The sequence below is a fragment of the Tamandua tetradactyla genome, chromosome 2 (assembly GCF_023851605.1).
Source record: "Tamandua tetradactyla isolate mTamTet1 chromosome 2, mTamTet1.pri, whole genome shotgun sequence".
In the NCBI taxonomy this organism is placed as follows: Eukaryota; Metazoa; Chordata; class Mammalia; order Pilosa; family Myrmecophagidae; genus Tamandua; species Tamandua tetradactyla.
The window spans coordinates 137207322-137233234 of NC_135328.1; the positions used below are offsets into that span (position 1 = coordinate 137207322).

The following is a 25913-nucleotide window of genomic DNA, read 5'->3' on the forward strand; positions in this document are numbered from 1 at the left end:
TTAAATATGGTTAAACTGATATATCAAAAGACTTATTGAATCTGCTCTAAGTTTTGGCCACACTCTGGGTTCTGATTATCCCCCCTTGCAGCAGTTCTTTGTTGTTATGGAACATTGCCTGAAACCCAGTCTTTTTTTTTTTTTTTTTAGGATGTATTTTATTTTTATTTTACATTAAATACACACACAATATCAATTATAATAATTTAATGTGCTTGAGAATTTTTGTGCAAATACACGTCATTTTTCATTAAAATAGGCATAGTACACTTTGGAAAAAGTTTGGTTGCCACTATCTTAAGAAACTTATCTGAAGGCAGCACAGCCAGGGTGTTGGTTTGCCAAAGGTGCTGGAATGCAATATACCAGAAATGGAATAACTTTTATAAAGGGAATTTATTATACTACAAGTTTACAGTGCAGAGGCCAGAAAAGTGTCCAAATTAAAGCATACAGGAAAGATAGCTTAACTCAAGAAAGGCCGATGTGTCAAATGAAAGTTTTCTTCAGTAACATATTTAACATTGCAACATATTTAATTATACATATATCACACAATAAAATTGTTTTTATATATTTCTATATGAAATCAGTAGAACGTATTCTGACATCAAAAAAAAGTGAATTGCAAATGTTTTTTTCATGAATTGTAACAAATGTACCACACTAATGCAAGGTGTTAATACTAGGGTGGTATGTAGGAACTCTGTATTTTATACAATGAGGGCTTGACAACAAACAGCTTAAAGTCCGTCAGCAATTTAAAGACTATGGAAGGCTATTCATAATCCAAGAAATCCTGAAATGTTCTGAAATCTTAGAGCTCACATAAGAAACTCTTGACAGAGATCTCCCCAAAAACTGATATTATTACCAATAACAAGGTATGAAACCGAAATTAACTTTTCCAATTTTTAAATAATAAAAAATAAATTTTGATTAGCCATGTTTAAGGAAAAGCAAATTATTTATTCTCACCAGAGAAAATACATTACAAATGAAGAGGCAGTCAAAAATATATAAATCCAAGTATATTAGAAAAATATAGAAATGGTTCAGAGAGCTAATTAAAATATTTTTCTGGATTTTTGATGTTTGTGTTATTTCTCAGCTTTTAAAAATGTGTGATTTGTTGTCATTTCTTTTCTCACTCTAAATAAATATTTGCTTTGGTTCTTAAAGAAAAAAAAAAAGAAAGGAAGGCCAGTGTCTGTCACATGGGAAGGTACGTGGCTGGCATATACTTGTCCTCGTTCCCAGTTCTGTTGCTTCCCAGCTTCTGATGCCAATGGTTTCCTCTGTAAGCATCTGTGGGCCCTCACTTAGCTCCTCCAGGACACGGCTCTGGGTTCTGTCTTGCTTAGCATCTCATGGAAAGGTACACGGCAATGTCTGCTGGGCTCCACCCATGTCTAGGCATCTGCTCTCTTTGTCAGCACTGCAAACATCTCCAAATATCCATGTCTCTGTCAGCTCTGAAGCAAGTGTTCTCCAAGCGCCTGCATCAGAGTTTTCTCTAAGATGCTTTCCCCTTTAAAGGATTCCACCTCTTAATCAAGACCCATCTTGAATGGGCGGAGTCACATTTCTGTCTAATAAAAAGGCCACACCCACAACTGGGTGTGTCACATCTCTATAGAAGTAATCTAACTAAAAGATCACACCCACAACTGGGTGTGTCACATCTCCATAGAAACAATCCAATCAAAGTTTCTCACCCTAAACAATTGGTCTGACCCCCCCAAGATTGGATCAGGATTGAAACATGGCTTTTCTGGGGTGAAACATCAAACATCATTTTTGAGTTATAACAGAACCATCTAGTTGGAAAAGTTGTACCCAGAAATGGATGAGATAGGCGCCAGTATCCAGAATTTACCAGGTCTTAAGACTCCACTCAGTCATGCAAGAGCATGGCTTCAATTAGCCCTCAGGCAAAAAAAATTGGCTGATTACCAGCATTACTTAATCATCCAAAGGGATCTCTTGAGTGAATTCTATGAGTATCATGCACTAATGATGAAAGAGGAAGGAGCAGTAAATGTTGGACTGCTGGGCGGCCTGAAGATGATAGACGCTAATCTGTGGGTAAAGGGAGAGGATTTAGGCTCACAAATTGGAGTGATTGACTTTTCCATGTTGTGGCAGTTAGATTCAGGCATCAACTTGGCCAGGTGAAGGTGCCTAGTTCTATTGCTGTGGACATGAGCCAATGGCATGTGAACCTTATCTGTTTCTGATCATATCTGCAGTTGGCTAGGAGGCATGCCTGCTGCAGTGAATGATGTTTGATTTAATTAGCTGGTGCTTGAACGAAAGAGCGCAATGTAGCATAGCCCAAGCAGCTCAGCATACCTCATCTCAGCACTCGCAGCTCAGCCCAGGCCTTTGGAGATGCAGAAAGGAATCACCCCAGGGAAAGTTGTTGCAACCCTGAGGCCTGGAGAGAAGGCCAGCAGAGATCACTCTGTGCCTCCCCATGTAAGAAAGAACCTCCGTTGAAAGTTAGCTGCCTTTCCTCTGAAGAACTACACATTAACTAAATAAATCCCCTTTTATTGAAAGCCAATCCATCTCTGGTGTGTTGCGTTCCAGCAGCTAGCAAACTAGAACACATGTATTTAAAGAATGAAGATGACATTGGAGATAAAGTTCCTGCTTTGTTTCATTTTCACTTCCATTTAAAGCTTTACAAAGTAAATTTGGGAAAATCGCTTTGAAGAAGATGGCTTTAGTTTGAAATAGGACTTTTGGTCACACCTGTAGGTACTAAGACCCCTTTTAGCAGTCACCTGTGTTTTGTGATAAAAGTAATGAGAGCTTATTCATCACCTGCTCACAGATAAATTTTGGTTTATTTAGAAAAAAAGAAGAAGAAATGTCTCAGAGATCTAACCTCACAAGTGGAGGATCTAGAAAAAGAAGAGAGAACTAAACCCAGAATGAGCAAAAGGAAGGAAATGAAGATTAAAGTGGAATAGAAAAAAAAAAACAATAGAGAGGATGTTACGGGCAAACATTTCACAGCAAAGGCAATCGAACAGGGCTGGCAGCAATTGTAGCTGCACCCAGAGACATCCTCAGTGGTTGTAGCAATGGTTGGCCGGGTTCTATGAACAGGAGCTGTCTCGGTCCAGGCACCATAAGCCAAGGTCCCTCCACAAGGGAGAGCAGCAAGCCCAAAGCAAAGGTTCTCCACATTAAGCAGCTTTATTGGGCTATAGTGAAGGCTGTGCATTGACTTGAGCTCATCCTTTGCAACATCCTTTGCAACTGCTTATCAAGAAGTGTTTCAACCAGGAGACATTAGCCCAAGGAACAAGCTACATGAGCTCTGTGTCAAGCTTATATTCCTGCAGCCAGTAGATTATGGAAAGAAGGCTGAAGAGCTGCTATGAAGAAAAGTATACTATGAAGTTATCTAGCTTTTCAAAATTACAAAAGCACATCTGCAGTCAGAGGACCTTGGAATGTGCCTACAGGACACACTTGATCACTGGTATTGGCTTCTACCAGCATCTCCTTCGCTATATCCAATCCCACTACCAGCTTGATCTGCAATGCTGCAATGACTCCATCCTAGGATGTAAGAAGCCAGTGTCTATCTCGAGGAATGAGATGGATTGGGCACAGATGGTGTGCCACTGTTGTCTAGTGTGCCTGCAGGATTTTGTTATGATATAAGGATGAGTTAACTGGCATGGACACTGAGTTGCTAGCTGAGAGATTTTACAACCAAGCCTTGTCAGTAGCTCCACAGATTGAAATGTCATTCAACCAGCTGAGTACCCTTGCATCCAGCAAATCCTATAATGTGGAAACCATGTATTGCTACCTGTATTGCTACCTGTGCTGCATCCAAACAGAAGTGTCCTTTGAAGGGCCTATGGGAACCTCAAATGGCTATCTGACAAGGCAGCCAAACTATACCACCAGCTGACGTACGAGACTTGAAAACCCCCAGCAAGAAGTGAGATAAAGATATTAAGAGATCTCTAGCGAATTCTGCAAAGCCTCTTGCAACCCAAAAGCAATTCCATGGACTCAGAGCTGACATCACATTGCCAGTCAGTCCTGGAGAGCTTTAACCTCTGTCTTTTCTACCTGCCAGTGAGGATGAAGAGGAGAATGAAAGTAGCTATGCTTTCCTCCTGGACCTTCTCATTTTTCAAATGGTCATCATCTGCCCCATGAGTGTGCACAGCTCAAAAAGAGTAGGATCCAAGCAGTATAGGGCAGCCATTACCTCCATCTCATCCCCCTTCTCTCACTCATCAATCATGTCAACATATGGCTATAGGCTGAGCTGGAAGAGGGCAAGAATCCTGTACCGGCATTCCAGAGGGATGGCACAGAAGATCCAGAATCCAAGAAATCTCTGGAGGAAGAAGAGGAGCCAGATTCTGAGCCTCCTCCCGCAGCACTTCAAGCAGGTGAGATCAGAAAAAGCCATAAGTTCTCTCTCTCCTTTCTTGCCTCCACCACCCCCACCATCCACCCAAATCTGGTGACAACAGTAACCTGAGTAAAGGTTTTGACTCAGACTTGAGCCATGACTCAGCCTGGGCCAGCAAGGGCTCAGATAAGAATCTTGAAGGTGGAGGAACAGCTTTTGATGCTGAGACAGACTCAGAAATGAACATCTAAGAGTCCCCATCAGACATGGAACATGTAGAATGAGAAGGGGGCATGGTCCCCAGCCCTGGAACATCTCCAGGTCAGGTCTGAGGCTTCTGATTCCCTCAGTGACCCACTGGGCCCCAGTGAGGCCAGCATTGCCAGGACCCTACAAGCCATGTCCATCCAGATGTTCCAGACCAAGTACTGCTTCCAACTGGCCCCCACCTTCAGTAACCTACTGCTCCAGCCCTCACACCTTGGCCAGTTTCAGGCCTGTGTCAGTGGAGAAGCCTGCAGAGTCAGCCTTTGGGGAGTGCTCTGAGTCAGAAAAGAGAGAGTCCAGTGGGCGTTCCTGTTGAAATGAACACAAAATCCAGGAGAAACTTCAGGTGCTATTGGCCGAAGTCCAGCTTCCTGCTGTTAATGTCTTCCTGGACTGACTGCAGACTAACCCAAACTCATCATTGGGTGTGCACAGAGCTCCCAAAGGTTGTGGAATCACCTGGCTGTGCTGCTCAATCTGTTGCCAATTGATGGTGAACTCCAGGAGTCTGCCCAGGCCCTGTGTCTCAAAGTCCAGGATCTTCTTGAAGGTTGTGAACTGCTTGACTTCCCCTCTTTTCTTCTACTCTCAGAGGCCATGGAGTTGACAACCTGCCCCCCCGCCCCACCCATTCTAGGCTGCCCACGGGTGCTTTAACTTTGACTCAGACTGACTCCAGCTCAGTGCCTTAGAGGAGTTGGTGATGTACATCTGCTATATCTGCAGCTTTGGCCACTTTGTGAAAACAAGGGGTCTGCATTCAAGTGGGCAACAGAAAGTTGTGGCCCCCTGAGGCTGCCTATTCATGGGCCTTAAGTCCTAATGGACTTCTCTACTTTTGCCTTTCCCCAGGAATGACGGCCTGGGGGGCTGAACATGGGGCTAACATTTGGAGTGTTCAGGTGAATGTGTGAGAAGTGGGAGCAGAGATCATGAGCAGCTCAGCACAGTGAGTGGAGTACTGGGAACAGGGTTGTGGGAGAGGTTTTGCCCCTCAGCTGGAGTATGGCATGGGCTGGGGAGAGAAGGAGCTCAGATTCTCAAGCTGTGTTTGGTGAAGAGCAGGCTCCCTACCTCATTCCTCTAAAATAATAAGTCTGGGAAAACCTGGAGGGGTCATCCCCACCCCTAGTCCTTGGCAGAGACTGAAACTAAAGCATCACTTAATAAAGATCTCCCCGAGCCCCCACCCACCCATCCAAAAAGCGATATAGAGAATCAACAAAACCAAAAGTTGTTTCTTTGAAATGATTTGAAACATCGACAAACCTTTAGCTAGACTGACAGAGAACAAAGAAAGAGAATAAAAATAATTAAAATCAGAAATGAAAAGGTGGGGGCAGTACTACCAACCCACACAACTATAAAGGACTATAAAAGGATAACTGTATGCCAACAAATTATATAATCTAGATGAAAAGAACAAATTCCTAGAAACCAACTACCTGCGCTGACTCAAGAAAAAGTAAAAGATCTCAACAGACCAATAACCAGTAAAGAGGTTGAATTAATAAACAAAACCTCCTAACAACAACAAAAAAGCCCAGAGAGACAGATTTTAGATTGCAAGGCCATATGCTCTCCCACTACACATGTAGTAATAAACTCTTTCTCTCTTTGAAAAAAAAAAGCCCAGAACTTGATGGCTTCACAGGGATATTTTACCAAGCACTCCAAGAAGGATTAAAACCAATTCTGCAGAAACTGTTCCAAAAAATTGAAGAGGAGAGACTATTTCCTAATTCATTCTATAAGGCCAACATCACCCTAATATCAAAGTCACATAACGACACCACAAGAAAAGAAAATTACAGATCAATATCCCTTACAGAAATACAGATGCAAAAATCCTCAACAAAATCATAGTAAATCAGACACAACAGCACATTCAAAGCATTATACACCATGATCAACTAGGCCTGCAGGACTGGATTAGGAAAGAAAATGGCTTTTCTGGCGGTACATGACAACTTCAAACCAGCACATCTCCTCTCCAGTGTTTAGAAATTAGATCAATGAATAGATAGGTACATGGATGGATGGAGAGATAGACAGATGGATGAATGGATAGATAGATAGATAGATAGCTGGTTTGAAAGGATTATGTGCCCTAGAAAAGCCATGTTTTAATACTGATCCAGTCTTGTGGGAGCAACCTTTTCTTAATCCCTATTCAATAATGTAGGTTAGAATCTTTTGATTAGATTATATGAAACGCCCAATTGTGGGTATTTAGCTTTGATTAGAGGGAGATGTGACTCCATCCATTCCAGGTGGGTCTTGATTAGTTTCCTGGAATCCTTTAAAAGAGGAAAAACTTTGGAAAAAGCTTGATAGCCATGAGAGAGCCATGAGAACCACTAGAGCCCACACAGCCAGAGACCTTTGGAGATGAAGAAGGAAAATGCCCCTGGGGGAGCTTCATGAAACAAAAAGCGTGGAGAGAAAGCTTAGCAGACATTGCTGTTCATGTGCCTTTCCAGTTGACAAAAAAACCCTGAACTTCATCAGCCTTTCTTGAGTGGAGGTACCCTCTTGTTGGTGACGTAATTTGGACATTTTTATAGACTTGCTTTAATTGGGACATTTTCATGGCCTTAGAACTATAAACTTGCAACTTAATAAATTCCCCCTTTTAAAAAGCCATTCTGTATTGGTATATCACTTTCCAGCAGCTAGCAAACTAGAACAGATTTTGGTACCAGAGAAGTGGGGTGCTGCTGTGGTTTGCAAATACCAAACCATTGGAATGTTTTTTTTTAATGGATAAGGGGAAATTTTTGGAGGAGTTGGAGGAACTTGGTAGAGAAGGCCTAGAATACTTCGAAGAGACTGTTGTTAGAAACATGGACTCTAAAAATACCTCTGACGAGGCTCTAGACAGAAATGAGGCATGTGTTATTGGAAACTGGAAGGAAGGCGATCCTTGTTTTAAAATAGCAGATAATCTGGCTAAGTTGACTAGTGGTTTTGGCTGGAAGGCAGATTTTAAAAGCCATGAACCTGGGTATTTAGCAGCAGAGATTTCCAGATTAAATGTGGAAAGTGCCGTCTGGTTTCTCCTTGCAGCTTATAGCAAAATGCAACAGGAAAGAGATAAATTGAGAAATGAACTCCTGGGTACAATGAAACCAGAAACTGATGTTTTGGAAAATTCTGGGCTTCCGGGAAGGGAGATCCCAGAGAATGGTGTCTTGCGAGGATTTGGCTAAATGTGGAAACAGTCAGCCTTTCAGAAAGAGAAAGCCAGAATTGGAGATAAAGTTATCCAGGAAGGATTTGTAGAAACTCCTGCTGTCTGATGGGCATGATCCTTACTTACTACATAGAAAGTCAACAAGAGTGCTGTGGGAGCCATATCAATGGAGCTGCTACCAATCTGGACTGAGGGGCTCCAAAAGAGACAATGTAAAGGTAAAATAACTTCAGAGTCAGACTATGGAAGCTAAAGTCTAAAGTCAAGAAACCTCAGGCCAGGAGAGTGGACCCACCCAAGTACTTGGAGAGGGTGAGTTTGCCCCAAAGACAGAGGATGGGCCTTCCACTTCATTGTAGTGGAAGAGTTGGCCCACCTCAGGCCTTGGAGAGGGTGGAGCACATTCCTTGGGGATTGGGGAGAGCCTGGCCGCCATCACATGGAGGGGCTGAGTGTGTACCCTGGAGATGGCAGAGAGCCTGATGCTTCGAGAGGGTGAGGCCAAGAAAAAGGTGGTCTCCCCAATGTCCCCCAAGATTGCATTCAGGGAGAGATGGGCCACTGTTTAGGCCCTTGGAAAGGGTGTGACTGCTTCTTTCGAAAACCCCAAAGATAAATGACTCTAAGACTTTGAAATCTAATGGAGTTTGTCCTACAAGTTTTCAAGACTGCTTGGGTCCGGTGACCCCTGTATTCCTTCCAATTTCTCCCTATGGAAATGGGGGTATTTATCCTATGACTATCCTTCCTTTGCATGTTGGCAGCAAATAACTTGTTCTGAGCCAGAGGAGAATTTTGCAGGAGTAAACAATTTAAGAAAATTGACAAAAGTCTAACTCTAGGGACATTAACAGTCCCAGATACCTCCTTAGGCATAACCTGAAGCCACAACTTAAATTGTGTTTTAAAAATCCTACTGGATTCTAGAGAACAATGAGTATTTCTACATTTCATTACATTTTAGGGGATTTAAAGTGGCCCAGCCTCATTGTCATTTGAATTTTATTTTGCAAAATACTTCCTGCAGTTTAGTTATCTTCTTTTCAGAACTATTGCATGGCAGTGCTACACAAGGTCTTAGAATCATATAAGTGTTTCTCAACTCTACTGAGGAGCTTCAGAAACACCTGGGCCCTACCGCAGACCAACTGAATCAGAGTCTAGGGTGACACCTGGGTATATTTGATTAGCCTATTACCAAGAGCACGGAATTCTGCCTGGGTTAGAGGTGGGGGATGATGACTAAGACTCAATTTAAGATTGTGTTCTGGTTTACTCCCAAAACAGCAAATGAGCAGTGCAGTTGATAGAAACCTTGGACGTTACTCCAGACGCCTCCTTTAAAGCCCACGGAGGGGCATATCTCAGCAGCACATGGAGAGTGAGATGACTGACAGCTGGTGAAATAGAGCCTCCTCAGTGCCCAGAAACAACTTATACTACCGTATAAGGCTAAAGCCTTGCTGCTGAGAGAGCCTCTTCCCCTAGGCCTTGTATCTGTAAGCCAGGCCTGAAGTTCTTGCTCTACCAGCATTGGACAATCTCCACTTACCTGAACATGCGTCCTAGGAGGTTCTCCAGAGGACTTTCGGAGGGCAGGCCCTTGCTGGCTTAAGTTCTTCCAGTCTCAATTCCTGATCCTCCTAATTTTCTCAGTGACTCCATCCACTTTGATAGTTTCTGCTGAGTCCGGATCAGTCCATCCCAGCTGATGGGCTGGTCCAAGAGGCCCTGAGAGCAGAGGACTGGGTCTTGGACAGCTTGAGCCTTCCAGCAGTTTTGTCTATTTTTATCCCTTTCATCCTTGCTCAGGAAACTCGCAGAGGATAAACTCCTCCAAAATGAGGGGGTACACCAAGATAAAATGAAGAAATGGGATGCAACGACCCCATACCAGAGAGAGGACAGGGAGCTCTCCAGAGGAGGAAGCCTTTGCATCAGTTCAGATGGCAGCAGTGTGACTCAGAAGAGAGACATGTAAGGGCTATGGTTTCAGAGCAACCACTGCCTTCCTATAGTCTTTTTTAAGATGAGGATGGAACATCCAGGTGTGTCTGACCCACTTGTCTAAACTTGACTACTTCTGTCCATTCTTTGAAGAAGTGCATACCCTGCTTCCAGGAGCTGGTGAGGTCCCTGATTTCACCCCCAGGCATGTCTGCTTCAACCTAGTCCAGAAAACTGGAAGTTGGAACTGGTAAGTCTGAGGCAGAAAATCTAGTACAGCCATTCCCTTCAACCATGTTTCTACTAGAAAACCAGCCTCTTGTTCTCCCTGAAGTCCTGCAGTCAAGCCAGGCTCTGACCCTAACCTCTGCTCAGGTATTTTCTGGGAACTTGTACCTAATAGGGGCAATATTGCCCTTTCCTTTGCAAAGCCAGTTCTCTACTTGCTGATAGCTTTTCAAAGCAAAACAATATGCTTTTTAAATTTCACATGTAGGTAAGACAATTAAAAAGAAATGCCAAATGATTAACACAAAAGTCAGAACAATGATTACCTCTGGGGAGAGGAGCTATGTGATGAGGAGGGCACTCAAGTTTTCTGGGTTCTTATTACATTCTTTCTTAGTTCATGATAGGTACATGGATGTTCAGTTTATTAATATTCTTTAAACTGGAGTATGCATTTTTGACAATTTTCTCTGTGATATATTTCACAATACAAGCATAAAAATGCTTTTAAAAAAAGATTTGGGAATGCCTTTTGAAAAAAGAAAAAGCTTTAGACTACAATAATTGGCTGAAATAGAAGCAATTATGTTCTCTTTATCCAGATAAGTTTATGTGACTTGGTAAAGCCTCAGTCAAGCAGAAAGGAGAACACGTTTCTTAACTTTTGGCTTCCTGCCGATCTGACTCACTAAGCAAAAAAGTTTATCTTCAAGAATACATGCAGTCCAGTTATGCATTTGTGCCTATCTCCTTCTCAATATGAAATATGTTTTGAGAGTTGTTTGAGAGAGAAAAATGACAGTTTGGGGCCCCATATTTTCCACCTCTCCTTCCATCTTTTCCTTCCTTTTGCAGTCAAATCCAATCAGCTGACTCTTTGATGCATTGGCATATTAAAATTAAAATTTGCTTCATAGGGTCTTTTTTTTTTTTTTTTTTAATCTACAGAAGAGCTGGAAAAAAGGGTATTTTGATGGCAAGAGGCAATGCTGATTAGCCTAGGTAGGAGACATTTTGTGATTCAGCAGCAAAGAGGCTAAGGGACAAATTTTAGGAACCCCCCTTACCACTGCTTAGCATGTAAATCAAGCTAGGGGAGGGGGGAGAATGAAGACTTTTGGAATTACTTTAGGTCTCAAATCTTGAGGGATTTTAAATTTACTTTCACCAGTAACCTGAAACAGGTTCAGAGAGCAGGTTAAAATCAATCCAAGTTCATTTCAGGTGATTCTAAGGATTTTTAAAACAAGCATCATGGCATAGTAGATATGATACTTTGCAGTCCAGAGCCCACTTGTAGCTTGCAATAAGAAACAGAAAGGCAGTAATGTCAGTGGGAGGAGAGATTTCATTAATTCATTCCACAAATACTTATCGACTGGCTGCCGTGAGGCAGTTATGGCTACTTGCAATGCAGCTATGAACAAAGCCAACGTCCTTCCCTTCGGGTCTTTCATTCTGGGCATAGGGGTGGGAGTGTAACCTGGAAGTTAGGTAAATTTAAGGGTTGGTTATGATTACTGAATAATTATATAGATGTTATATATATGTATAATATATTAGAGGAGATAAGGGAAGTGTCTGAACTGTAATCCAGCTGTCTTGGTCTCTGATAATGACTATATAGCCTTTATCTTGGGCCCATGTGATTGTGAAACCTTGTGACTAACCTTCATTTTTACCCATTTTATCCAGTTTTTCAACTTTAAAATCTTATGATCACTAAAACAGCCCCTACTGTTTATTAATGAAGGGTCTTGGGTCAGCCCAAAACTAACCCATCCCAAGTCTAAAGTTATCTTGATAACCAAAGCTGGATCTAACCAAAATGGGCCTGCCTGGCATGCGCAATAGCTTAGACTTTAACCTACAAGTCACCCAGACCTCCTTACAATACTGAGAATCATGTCCATCATCATATTAAGGCCGCCATTTTCTTACATACATTCTGTGACTAAGCATGGAAGCAGTCCTGCATGCTCAGTAATTAAATCACGTGGAGACACTGTGTTCATTAGCCTAAACCCTGCCCATCTTTTAATGCTATAAAAATACCAGAATTACTGCAGATCAGGGAGACAGATTTTTGGGCTGGTAGGCCTCTGAACTCCTGCTTTGTGCTTAGCAATAAACTCTTTCTCTCTTTGAGACTCTAGTGTCTCAGGAATTGGTCATTGAGCGCATCGGGCAGAAAATCAACCACCATTGATCAGTAACACTGAGGGTAGGTACAGTTAATTAAATATATGTATATATTTATATATATAATAGACACACACATACACACATGTAGAATATAATAAGTGATAAGTGGTATGGAGAAAAAACAGGTGAGAGGCTGTGGGGGGTAAGTGTATGTATGTGAAGAGGTAGTTATTTTCTATGCAATGTTGATGAAAGGACTCTGATAAGATGATATATGAAGGGAACGAGAAAATAAGCCTTACAACTCTCAGGGGGAAGAGTGTGTAAAGCAGAGGGAGCAGCAGGAGGGCTACTTCACATTGCACAAAGCAGCCACAGATCAACGCCGGCCCAAGTGAGCCACATAACTTAAATGTCCATCTGTCAGAGGTGGAGAAAATTATGACCGAGAGCCAAGCACTGCGACTTACTCCCAGCTTTGCCACAGTCCTTCCACGTCTGTAACAACGTCTTCGTGGGTCCGTTGAAATCACAATAATTCCCGTTCAGTGTCTTCCCGGGTTATGTGCAGATGCTCTGACTTAACTTTCAAGCCTTGCACCAGTGCCAGCCTGGTGGTCTTGTAATGATGCATCTGTCTTCCTCGCTCTGTGGTGGGCTTCTCCATGGAGGGACGTTGCTACATCACAGGTGGTGCAACATCTCATCCCACGACCTAGAACCAAGGAATCACAGATTATCTCTGGTCGTGACCCCTCGCGGATCATTTCAAAGAGGCCGAGAGACAGTGGCTGTTTGCTCTTTGCCTTCGCATGTATTAACTTATTTAATTCTCATAATGACATGGGGGGAAGGTGTTACGCTCATGCTCCACACCAGCTGGAGATAGTGAAGCACCAGAAGAGGAAAGTGCCCACAGCTGGAGAATGGCAGGACCTGGGCAAGCCCAGCTCCTGAGTCCTGTGCTTGTTCCCTGAGAATCTCCTACTTTAAGAAAACAAATTACGATTATGGAATGTTTAAAGATGGAAAGTGTAAGTAATCCTCTAAGCATAGTCACAAGGCAAAAACAGGTGAATCATGAAAGGAAAAAGGGCTTAGGTACTCTTTCAATACCGGCTGAGGGTTAGCATAACCAAGGTAGCAGTGGGACAAGGCCGGTATAGAATGGCAAGTTAGATGCAGGAGAGGAACTAATTTTTTTTTAACTTTTTTTTATTAATTAAAAAAAAATTAACAAACAAAACATTTAGATATCATTCCATTCTACATATATGATCAGTAATTCTTAATATCATCACATAGTTGCATATTCATCATTTCTTGGTACATTTGCATCGATTTAGAAAAAGAAATAAAAGGACAACAGAAAAAGAAATAAAATGATAATAGAGAAAAAAAACTATACGTACCATACCCCTTACCCCTCGCTTTCATTTACCGCTATTTCAAACTGAATTTATTTTAACATTTGTTCCCCCTATTATTTATTTTTATTCCATATGTTCTACTCTTCTGTTGATATAGTAGCTAAAAGGAGCATCAGACACAAGGTTTTCACATTCACAGAGTCTCATTGTGAAAGCTGTATCATTGTTCAGTCATCGTCAAGAAACATGGCTACTGGAACACAGCACTACATTTTCAGGCAGTTCCCTCCAGCCTCTCCGCTACATCTTGAACAACAAGGTGATATCTACTTAATGCATAGGAATAACCTCCAGGATAACCTCTCGACTCTGTTTGGAATCTTTCAACCATTGACACTTTTGTCTCATTTTACTCTTCCCCCTTTTGGTCGAGAAGGTTCTCTCAATCCCTTGATGTTAATTCTCAGCTCATTCTAGGGTTTTTCTCAGTTCTTTGATGCTGAGTCTCAGCTCATTCCAGGATCTTTGTCCTACGTTGCCAGGAAGGTCCACACCCCTGGGAGTCATGTCCCACACAGAGAGGGGGAGGGTGGTGAGACTGCTCGTCAGACAGGAAGTTCTTAATACATTTGTGGGTAACTGTGTTCACTAAAGCTTTTATGTATTTTTCTGTTGCTAAAGTAATTAATAGAAATCCACAGAATGGTAGAAAAAGGTAAATGAGTCCTCTGCAATGCCCTGCCAAGATCACCACTATTAACATTTTTGTAACATTTGCTTCTGAGTTTTTCTCTGGTTAGATGGGCTACAGAGATTTTTGACAATGATGAAATGGTAACTCACTGTACGAAGCACTTCTTATTGTATTCCCTCTCCTGCCTCCCTATCACTTGTCTTCACACAATCGCAGACCCCAAGAGATGAAGGGGTCCTAAAGGGACACCTGACCCCGAACCCCAGGACAGGAATCCTTTTCCTGTTTCTCAGCTGGGGAGGCACACCCCACTCCATGCTGGCAGAAACACAAGCAGAGAAGGTTGGCAAACAGCTTTGCATGCTAGCTCAGACCTTTCTCAGGCACTTTTAATTGTTGGGAAGCTTTTCCTTCTTAAAGCTTAGGCAAGAGGTAGTCTTGGGATTCCATTACAGGGCACACTGGCTCTTTAACTCAAGTTGCATTTAAGTTCCTTTTTCAGGTGCCAACCCTGAATGATTTTGTGCATCAACCTCTTCAACCAAGAAGGTGTGACTTTCAGAAGTTGTGTAAAGTGAGGGCTGCCAACAAGTGTCTCCGGTTTCCATTTTAGAATTGTCTGCCTCGTGGTTTTCTCCACGCTCCGTAAATCCCAAAGCCCTTTGGGAGCTAGTTAAGGTTAAGAGAATATAGATCTGGCCCTGGAATTTACTTATTCAATATCCAACAAAAGTTCATTGAGCACCTTCTATGTTCCAGGCACTGTCGGAGAGCTGGGGATACCATGACAAGCAAGTAAGCTCTCTGCTCTCATGGAGCCCACGTGGTAGGCTCTTAACTGAAATGAATAGAATAATTTCAGCTAGAGACGAGTGATTTGAAGAAAATAAATTAGGGGAATAGGCAGGGGTGGTTCCAGGCCTTGTGGGGTCTGGAACATATACAAGTTGGGGACTTTCTTCTAAAAATGAATGCATAATGCTATATGGATGCATAGCTAGGACCCTGGAAGAGGCCTGTGCCAGTGACAGGCCCTAAAAATTTATGCTTATTGAGCATCATAGGATAGAAACTGGAGTATCAAACAAGGGTGTGACATCAGTAAGATGGCATAGCAGACCTGTCCGTGCAGCTCCTATCCTCTCCGCCCATTCTGGAGATCACCTGCAGACACTGCTCCCGTTCACAGAGGTCTACGTGCAGAGCCTGAGGGGTTTCTCTGTCCCGGGAACAGCCTTCCACCACAGAGGGGCAGGAGCTGGCGAACATGTGCCTCAGCCTCGTCACCCCTCAGAAGGACTTTCTTTCTTTTTTTTTTTAAATTAATTTATTAATTAAAAGAAAAAAATTAACAAGTTGAAACATTAACATATGATCATTCCATTCAGAAGGACTTTCTCATGTTTTTTTAATTGTGAAATAAAATGCAGATACAGAAAAATACACAGAACAACTGTACGGCTTAATAATTTACTTAATTGAGGGAGACTTCACTCAATCTCTTGAGAGCAGTGGGGACGAGCTCCAGCTGCTCACCGTGGGGACCTGCTGCTTGTGCCTAAATTCTTGTCACAGGGTCTGTGACAAATAAGGCAGTTGGTAAGGAAAGGTTTTAAAAGAGATTAAAACAGCAAACCCACGACACATAGTCTCACTCTCTCTTTTTTGGGGGGGTGGTGGCAGCAAGGTCCAGGAATTGACCCCGGGTTTCCTGCATGAAAGGTGAACATTCCACCACTGAATGACCCGTGCACCCAGGTATTATCTTTTATTAAAATCTGAGTTATTTCATAAAACTGGCTTTTATTCATATTATAGCCTTTATTCTCTGTCTCTACATATATATATATAGAGAGAGAATATATATAGTCAAACTCTAAATGGTTTGACTGTAGTGAACTGTAATCCAAAGGTTTGCTCACCTTTGATGTAGCCAGAAGGCAAGCATCAAAATAGTAAAACCCCACTGAACTCTCGTTTGTAAATTTTTACCCTTTACTCTTTGTAACTTTTTACTCTTTGTAACTCTTAAAATGATCTAAGTAACTGAGACAAGTATCTGTTCAAATCAGGTAGCAAACCAAACGATCTCAACCCAGGCTTACTAGACAAAGAGCTAGGTGACTTATTAGAAGCCAGCTTTCGTATCTCTTCCTGTTGACGAACAATGATGCACGACTTCAAAGGCCAAACCTGGGGACCCGGGTGACGGAGCACACAGAAAGTGTGCAGATGACACCAGTGGCAGAGCCAGGGCCTGGGAGATGAGCATGTCTCTTGTCAGCGCCTGTAGCGGGTTGAGAGCAGTTTCACCCGTCTCTCCAGTTACAAAGGGAGAGTTAAACAGGGTTTTGAAGATTATCCACATCTAAGGTGTGGAGGGTGTAACTCCACTTATAATTAATACTTTTCTCTGCTACCCGAGCATGAAAGAAGACTTCCACACAGAATATTTGCTGTGAATTAGTTTCATGTAAAGTTGAGTTTTGCTGATTGAAAATGTGTGTGTATATATATATATACATTTATATATATACATATATATATATATGTGTATATATATACATATACACATTTAAACAGATTAAAACCAGCAAACCCACACTCACATATTCTCACTCTCTTTTTTTTGGGGGGGGGGGTGGCAGCAAGGTCCAGGAATCGACCTGGGGGTCTTCTGCACGAAACACGAACATTCCACCACTGAATGACCTGTGCACCCAAGTATTATCTTTTATTAAAATCTGAGTTATTTCATAAAACTGGGTTTTATTCATATTATAGCCTTTATTCTCTCTCTCTCTACATGCATATATAGACTATATATAGTATGTGGAACCTTGAGTAGGACATGAGATTTTGTTGGTTTGTCCAGAGTGATGCCCAGATATATCCCAGAGTGATTTGAACAGTGAATAAAAAAGTATTTGCAAAGTCCCCTTCAGGGAATGGTGAGAATGGGGGAAAATTCAACTTCCCCAAGTTGAATTCTTGATATTCTCACAAGCAGTGCAGACAACCAAAGCTATAGGCTGAGCCCCCAATCTTGGGGTTTGTTCATATGAAACTTAACCCCAGGGATAGGTCAAGCCTACTTAAAATTAGGCCTAAGAGTCACCTCCAAGAGAACCTCTTTTGTTGCTCAGATGTGGCCTCTTTCTCCAGCCAACACAACAAGCAAACTCACCACCATCCCCCTGCCTACGTGGAAGGCAATGATATCACTTGCAGAGTTGGGTTTTAGAGAGAGACTGAGGCCACATCTGAGAAACAAAAGAGGTCCTCCAGAAGTAACTCTTAGGCATGCCTATAGGTAGGCTAAGCTTACCTACAAAAGCTTCCCAAGAGTAAGCCTCAAGATCAAGGACATGGCCTACTGATTTGGGTGTCCCTAAAATTTATCACAGTATCAGGGGATTTCCTGATGGTAAAGTTTAATAGTTCCATGTTTTCTCCCATCCCTCAAGGGACTTTGCCAATACTGTTTATCTGCTTAATATACTCTAGGATGTATCCAGACATTACATTAGGCTATACAGGATTAAAGGACCTCTTTCTTATTCTGGGCTCCCTTTGTGTCAATTGTTCCAATGACTTATGCAGATAGGTTGAGTTAGATTATGTGCTACAGAAAATTTCAGTTCCAGAAATGACCTTTTTCCCTTTGGCCTCAAAGACTATGTGTGGTTCTAAAATACAGACATTGCCTTCCTTACCCCTGTGTTCTGAAATACTTTAACCCCAACCTGATCGGATTTGTTCTTGTCTCTAAATATCAGGTTATATATAATATATATAAAGCAGCCTCTTGAAATCCAGAAATAATAATTACCACTCTGGACTAAATGTGTCTGCTATAAAAGCTTATAATCTAGGTCCCTGTTTTCTTGTAAACATTTTCTAAACTAAGAGTCCATTTTGAGTCCATGATTTTACAAACTTTATGGTTTTGGGGGGTTTGGCAGCTTTAGGGGAAATTCTTGTTCTAGGAGTTTGCAGTTGTGCATTAACTCCTTCAGAGCTGGACAGGCCACTAGGGACCTCCAGCCTCGAAGCCCTATTCTATCCTGCCTCAAACTGAGAGTCTCAGTAATAAGCAGAATCCTTTGTATATGTCATCCTTTATTCCTTGAAAATAGTTTCTTTTCTTAACATATAATTCTAAGAAATAGGTTAAAGCTCTTTCTACACCTTGTTTACATTCTTAATTCACTTAATAAATGTTTATTAAGTGCCAAGCTAAGTAACCCTCAGGTGAGCCAGGTCTAAAGGAGTCTGAAGCGACGTCTCCCGGTTCTCGGTAGGAGTGCTGCAAGGAGTCCTGGGGGCAGAGTCAGTTCTTTGCGTCTCCAGGCATTTGGAGAGATGATGGAGTGATAGGATGAAACACTGCAGCCAAGTCCCCCAACACAAAAGAATACTTTCCCATCGCAGCCTGCCTGTAGCAGGACATGCACAGACTCCAGGACACCGAACTGAAAGGGATCGTAGCCCACGCCTTTCATTTCAAACGCCAAACAGAGGTCCTTCATCTTCGACCTTGATTTTTGGCAAAATTTGCCTCCTTTATCTGTTTATTTTTGACAAGGTAGCAGATGAAAAAAAAATTGCTTTTACAAAACTAAGGGATGGCAGAGTTTGAACTAGGATCTGCTCAGTTTTTCGTTCATACTCTAAGGTCCTCAGAAGGAGGAGGCGGGGTACAGCTAGTTGAGTACCAGACGGAGCCTTGCACTCTGGGAGCACTGTCTTCAGGCTGCTGGCCTGGGGAACGGCCCCTGCTTGGGTCTCAAGTGAACCGACTTCACAGTGGTCAAAGTTGAGAGTGGCGAAGCCATAGAAATAATTTCAGTGCATAGAAGATATTCAAGTGTCCTGTAATATTAGTAGCCTGAACATTTAAAAGAAAAATCTCCAGCAGATTCAAATAAACTTTCAATAATTTATTACAATGAAATACTTTTAAAAGTTACTTAAGGTAACTACATAATAATAGTAATAATTCTGTTTTATATTAAATTTTCAGCTGAACTTTGTTCATTTGACTAAGAATATCTTTCTTTGAAAGTAAACTGTCACCTCCAAAAACTTAATTCAAATTTGAAACTGATAATGAGAAATGTTTCTTATTTACATTTGAAGTGAAAATTAGCTCAAAAATATTTTACATTGCTTTTCTGATGAAGCTATATTTGTGTACAGATCTCATATTCATTATTCAATAAACATTTCTATAATTTATAGTAGAAATTAAAAAAAAGAAGAAAACTTAGTGGGTTGGAGTGAGAACCCCACTCTGAGGGAACTTGGCCTTTAGAGGTGGGTGTTGGGAGTGCAGTTTGTGTGGCCAGAATGAAGCAGATCACAAAAGAGCTTTGAGACAATCTTTTTCCTGTTATCACAGAAGCAGGCACCCGCTCAAAAAAAATGAAAAGGTGCCATGAAAATGCTTTTACAAAGACAACAGAAAATAACTCACTCTGGCATAGGAAAGGTCCAGCCTGTAGGAGAAAAACAGGTCTCTAGATTTGTGTTTATGGCTAAGAGGGGAGGTTACAGTTCCAGGGAGAAAGGGAATGCAACCTCTTATGCCAAAATAAATAAATAAATAAATAAGAATTTCAGCTACTAAATTGGGAAGGGAATTTGAGGCTCAAACCACTAACTGGACAAATGACTGCCCCTTTCCCTTTTTGACAACTGAATGGTCACTTTGGATCTTATTAGACTCTTTTCAAAGAGCAGCTTCTGATGATAACCTAATGAGGAGGAGGACCCTCACAGAGGCTCTTCTTGGATTAGCAAATTGTTGACCTACAAGGATTTAGGACCCGACGTTGTGGGCAATTTAATTCCTTCTGTCCTTTCTTACAAAGCATCTATTACACCCCTCTTCAAGTGTACCTAGAAAGCTAAAATCCATTCTTGACTTTAAACAAAAGCTACTATTTTTTCTTTGGGTTCTGTCCTTAGAAGAAAATCCCAGATGAGTTTCCCTGATCCAAAGTACCATTCGTACAAACTCCTCTATACAGCCAGAGAACCCCAGGACACTGTCCTTGACCCCTTGCTTTTGGTCTCACTTGCCAACCCACAAACCTTGATATCAACTTCTTTAACTCAGTGATATTTACTTATCAGTACCTGAAATTCCCCCTGCTTACTGGGGGTCCAGTGGTCAGCTTCATGAACTGTTGTGCCAACTAAATTAAACTTGACAAAACAAAGCTGACCTTTTTTAGATGGTTGCTCCCTGCTTTGTTTTGTTTTCTCCCTTACCATATCATTAACTTTCCAAGAGAAAAAATGCATGATTTGACCTGTATTTAAATCTGTCAATCTTTCTCTTCTTACCAAATTGGGACCCTCCTTCAGCTATTACAAGAACTTAACTGTTATTGCCCCATTCATTCATATTATTGCCACATTTATTGTAGAGCTTTTTGTTTGTTTATTTCTTAATTAGAGAAGTTGTGGGTTTACAGAACAATCGTGCATAAAATACAGGATCCCCATACACCACCCCACCACCAACACCCTGCATTGGTATGGATTATTTGCCGCCACTGATGACAGTACATTTAACAACTGTACTATTAAAGTCCACGTTTAACTTAGGGCTTACTGTGTAGTGTAGTTCCATGGGTTTTAAGAATTTTTTTTATTCTGTTACCACTTATACAGTCTAACATTTCCCCTTTTAATCATTCAGATATATATTTCAGTGCTATTGTGTTCACAATGTTGTGATGCCAACACCATCATCCATTACAAAAACATTTCCATTATTTCAAATAGGAATCCTGTCTATTTTAAGCTTTAATTTTCTGTTTCTATTCCTCCCCCCTCCCCTGGTATCTTATATTCTAATGCTATCAGTTTGCTTATTCTAGTTGTTTCAAATCAATGAGGTCAGACAATATTTGTCTTTCTGTGTCTGGTTTATTTCAGTGTAATGTCCTCAACGTTCATCCATGTTGTCACATGTATCAGGATTTCCTTCCTTTTATGGCTGAGTAATAGTCTGTTCTATGTATATACCACATTTTACTTATCCATTCATCGGTAGATGGATACTTGGGTTGCTTTCATCTTTTGACAGTTGTGAATTAGGTTTCTGTGAACATCAGTGTGCAAATATCTGCTTTAAGTGCAGATATTTAAGTCACTACTGTGACTCTCCACAGTCCCAGTCACACCCTCTCACCCTTTTAATTTATGTGTTAAGTCCTTTATTTAACTACTGAATTCTAATGTAATGTGCATCTCCCAGCATAGAGCACGAGATCCTGTATTTCGGATGTTTTTGTCTTTATATCCTCACTGCCTGGCATCATGCCTGCCAAATGTCTGTAGAATGAATAAATGAATAGTGAAATGAATAAATTAAATGCATTTTTGCTACAAATTTAAACATCAATGTTCATGTTAGAATTTTAGGTTGTTAAGAGTTGGAAAAAAAAAAACAACAACACAGAGATCTAGCCAGGTATACAGAAAACTTGTGCAAAGTCACTAAGTTCTCAGTATTTATCCATGTTGCTTTAAAGGTTTAAAGGTTCTGGAGCCCAACCTTCCCATTGCCCTCACATTAGCAGAGCTCTGGTTTGGAAAGTTCATTGTTAGTGTTGGAAAGAATGAACTGAGTTGAGAGATGGCAGCTAGACCAGTTAGGAGACTTATTAGAGTGAAACCTCCATCCAGGCAAGAAGTGATAATGTAATAGGAGACAGATTTGGGAAGAGATGATAATGATCTCCACATCCAGCACATAGTGGAATTCAGAGATCTGAGCTGACAGTTTTCAGCATTTACGTGGCAGTTGCAGCCATTGGTCAGAGTTCAATGAGAGGATTCAATCATAGTACATGATCAATGAGAGTACATGATCTATTTAATGTCCAGCATCAAATCCAGGGGTATGTTTTATAAATACATTTTTAGTGATCAAGTAAATCTGAATTGTTAAGTTGGTTTTATTAATATTACTGTAAATTTCTCATCAGTGGTTCTCCAAACAATATATCCAAGTGTATTAGGGTTTCCTAGAGAAACAGAATCAGCAGGTGATATCCATAGATATAAAATTTATAAAAGTTTCCTCCTCTCTGGCCTCCTGGACTCCTTCCTTTCATCTCTCTTCCCCTTTGCCTCCTCCACCCAGTCTTGGTGGTGGTGTATTAAAAAAAAGAAAGAAAGCACACAAAATTAGTAGTCAGTTTGGGGTCAGTGGTAAAGGGGGTATATGTTGCGAACAAATGTTTTTAATAACAGTTGGCTGTAATCACTCCTTGCCATGTCTGGCACTGAAAATAAGGGGGAAAAAACTACTGAATAAAAGTGACAAAGAACGGAGAAAAAAAAAAATTTATAAAAGTCTCTCATATGGTGTGAGAATGCAGAGTCCAAGGTCTATAGGGCAGGCCACAAGCTGGCAACTCTGAAAAAGGTCCTCAATGAACTCTTAGGAGAGGATGGCTGTACAACCGTGGGAATGAAAGAGTCCAAAATCTATAGGGCAGGCCCTGAAGCTGGCGGCTCCAACAAAGGGTCTGGATGAACTTCACAGGAGAGGCTCGGCTGGCTGAAGCAGCAAGAAGAGTCACTGTCTCTTCTGAATCCTTCTTAAAAGCCTTCTGGTGGTTAGACTGTCACTCATTGCTGAAGACACTCCCCTTAGCTGATGACAAATGCAATCAGCTGTGGATGCAGCCAGCGTGATCATGATTTAAGTCTATGAACTGTCTTCATAGCAACAGACAGGCCAGCACTAGCCCGGCCAGACCACCTGGCCAAATTGACACATGAACCTGACCATGACACCAAGGATAGCAGGAATCTTTCTAGGCAAGAGGATCAGGAATAGAAAGCAAGGGAAAGCAGGACTTCTGATTCTGCTGAGTGTTCTACTCTTCACTTATGCTTAGTAATTGGGTGTTGCTTTATCATTTGTTAAACTGCAATATCGCTGCTTCATTATAAAGATGAGTTGTATTAAGGAGGTCTGAGGGTTGGAGTTGTGAACAAGTTGTAGAATGATTTTTTTTCTTCTTTTTCTACCACAAATGATACACGAATGCATAATCACAAAAAGTCAAATACTATAAAATCGTACAGTAAAACTTTAAAATCCTATCTGAATCACCCCTTCCAGTCCTACTCTGTCTCTCCCTAAAGATAATCACTATTGACTTTTTGGTTCTGTCCTTCAAGCCTTTTTCTTGGTGTTTACACACACACACACATTTACAGCTGTGTTTCATGGCTGTAAACTGGCTACTGGGAGGGGAGAACAGATCTAAACATAAAATCCAGTTTCTCAGGTATGAACGCACACAATTTCAAGATCAGTCTTCAGGATTCTAGTGATACTCCCCTCCTATTATTCCATCTGCCACTGCACTGCCAAGAGGTGGCACGGCTCAGACACCTGCTGCCACCCAGTAGGAGTCCCAATTGAGCTCCTGCTTCCATGCTCAGAATCAGGGGACAAACAGGGAAGGAGGCTCCTGTGGAGAAGGAGCCCCTTTGGAACTAGCTGCGCAGTCCAGTTTCCCTGTTTGCTTGCTTGAACTTTAGACAAATCACCAATCTTCCCTGAACTGTAGTCTCTGCTTCTACAAATGGAATTAATAATGACAGACACCTCCATGTACCAGTTGGCACAGAGAGTGGTGGGCGAGCCCTCTGTTGATGCCAGGTTCTGCTCTGGGCGAGGAAAGGGAAGGCTAGGGCCAGGCCTGCCTCACGGAGGACACAGGGGCGTCTGTCTCATGAGCACGTGGAGGGTTGGCAGGGCTGGGACTTCCTTTTTCTCACTTCCCTCCCACCCTCAGGCCAAAATGCTCCTAGCCTGCCCCTCCTGTAAGCACCTCCAACTGGAAGAGGGGTCTCCTGGAAAACCACTTTCTTTTGGCTTTGGGGAGGGGAAGGGAGAAAATCATTTCTCATCACACACGCCACTCCACCTAAAGGCCTAAAGTTCACTGTGGAGGAAAATGAGGGGGCTGGGCTGCCACCTCGGCCCACCCTGTGGGCAGGCAATTGGCTGCGTCAACCCGAATTTGGAATGGGGTGTAATATTAGGTATGTCTCATCCCCAGCTTTGGGCCTAGCCTGTAATTGTGGGAAAACAGGAAACATCCCCCCTGCCATCCTCGTAGGCCAATAGGAATCATGGATGGAAATTCAGGCGGTGGGGACGCCACACAGAACGTCTGGAGGGTGACAGCTGCTTTGGGGCAGTCAGGACAGCTGTGTCCCAGGAGATCATGTGGAGCTGAAGGGACAAGAAGACAGCCCAGAAAAGAGAAGCCAAGGAAAGATCAGCCTGGACAACGAGGAATCAGGAGTCAGTGAAAAGGCCCTGAGGCAGGGACAGGCAGATTTGGTGCACCCGGCCAGCCAGAGGACAGCAGGACAAAGAGGCCAGGGAAGAGCTGTGGACTGAGCTCCACAGGGTTCACTGGTACCTGGGGAGGGGTCTGCATCTTACTAAGTGCAGCTGGGAGCACAGGCTGGTGGTAACCCGATCAATGTGTTTAAATGCCTTAATCTGGCCACTTGAAGATGAAAGGAGACAGTTACAGAGAGCACTGGCCAGCTTGGCTCTGTGGCAGGCACCCGCTGTCCCAAGGGCTGGCTTCTCCTCATCATCCCTGGGGCCCTGGGCCCGGCACTGAGGGGATGCTCCAGTGTGTCTGGGAGAGGGGGATGTAGGGACCATGGCCACAGACCCTGGCACAAACCCCTGTGTTTTTCCCAACTGCCCCTGCAGATGGCCTCGGCTGACAGACATGCTGCCCCCTGCTGCTCCAGAGTGAGCCTCTTCCAATGACCATTATGTCACTTTCTCAGGGTCCCTCTATATGGGAAACAAAACTTTTCTAAAAATTAAAAATTTTAAGTGGGAATGACAGATGCTATTTCTCCAGATGGTGACACTGCTGTGTTGGGTGGTGCCTCAATCCACCTCCTACCCTGTGACAGCCATGCTGTCACGCCCCTTGGTCACAGTATACTGTCCTGGGCCTGCCCACCTCCTGGCGTGGCCGCTTCTCATCCACAGGCCCCAGGCCCAGGAGGCTTCTCTGCGGAAGACAGTCACCACCCGGCTGCCTGTACCCCGACTCCCAACAGGAGCAACAACAAGGGGCCGCCAAACTTCTGAGTTGCTTCTTCTGTGCAGGGTCTGGGGCTGGCATGGGGATCAGATGGAGAGAAGCAGCCATGCCGCTACGCTGGGACAGTGGTGGAGGGGCAGGTGGGTGGCGCCCAGCCCAGAGGGAGGGCCAGGCCTCCAGAAGGCCAGAGCTGGGGCAGGCCCAGGACAGGCTGAACAGGATTTAGCAGTGTCTAATTTAGGTCCCATGAACACAACAGTAACTTTTTTTTTTTTTGCATGAGCAGGCACTGTAAATCAAACCCGGATCTCCGGCATGGTAGGCAAGAACTCTGCCTGCTGAGCCACCATGGCTGGCCCAACTGTAACATTTTAAAATGAGATTCAGCTTGTAGTGAAAGATGTTTCCATCTCAGCCTTTTATACTGTAACTCAGACCTTTTTAGGGTGAAGTTTTAAGTAAGTTCACTTCAGTCACCAAGCTACCACGTTATATAGTGTAGACATGGTAAAATACAAAACATGATAAATAGAAATATATGAACATA

The 25913-nt window shown here is 42.5% G+C and overlaps 1 pseudogene; it reads left to right on the forward strand.

Moving 5' to 3' along the window:
- The first annotated feature begins 3075 nt into the window (after positions 1 to 3075).
- LOC143657481 (nonsense-mediated mRNA decay factor SMG5 pseudogene) lies at positions 3076 to 5456 on the forward strand (annotated as a pseudogene).
- The last annotated feature ends 20457 nt before the right edge of the window (positions 5457 to 25913 follow it).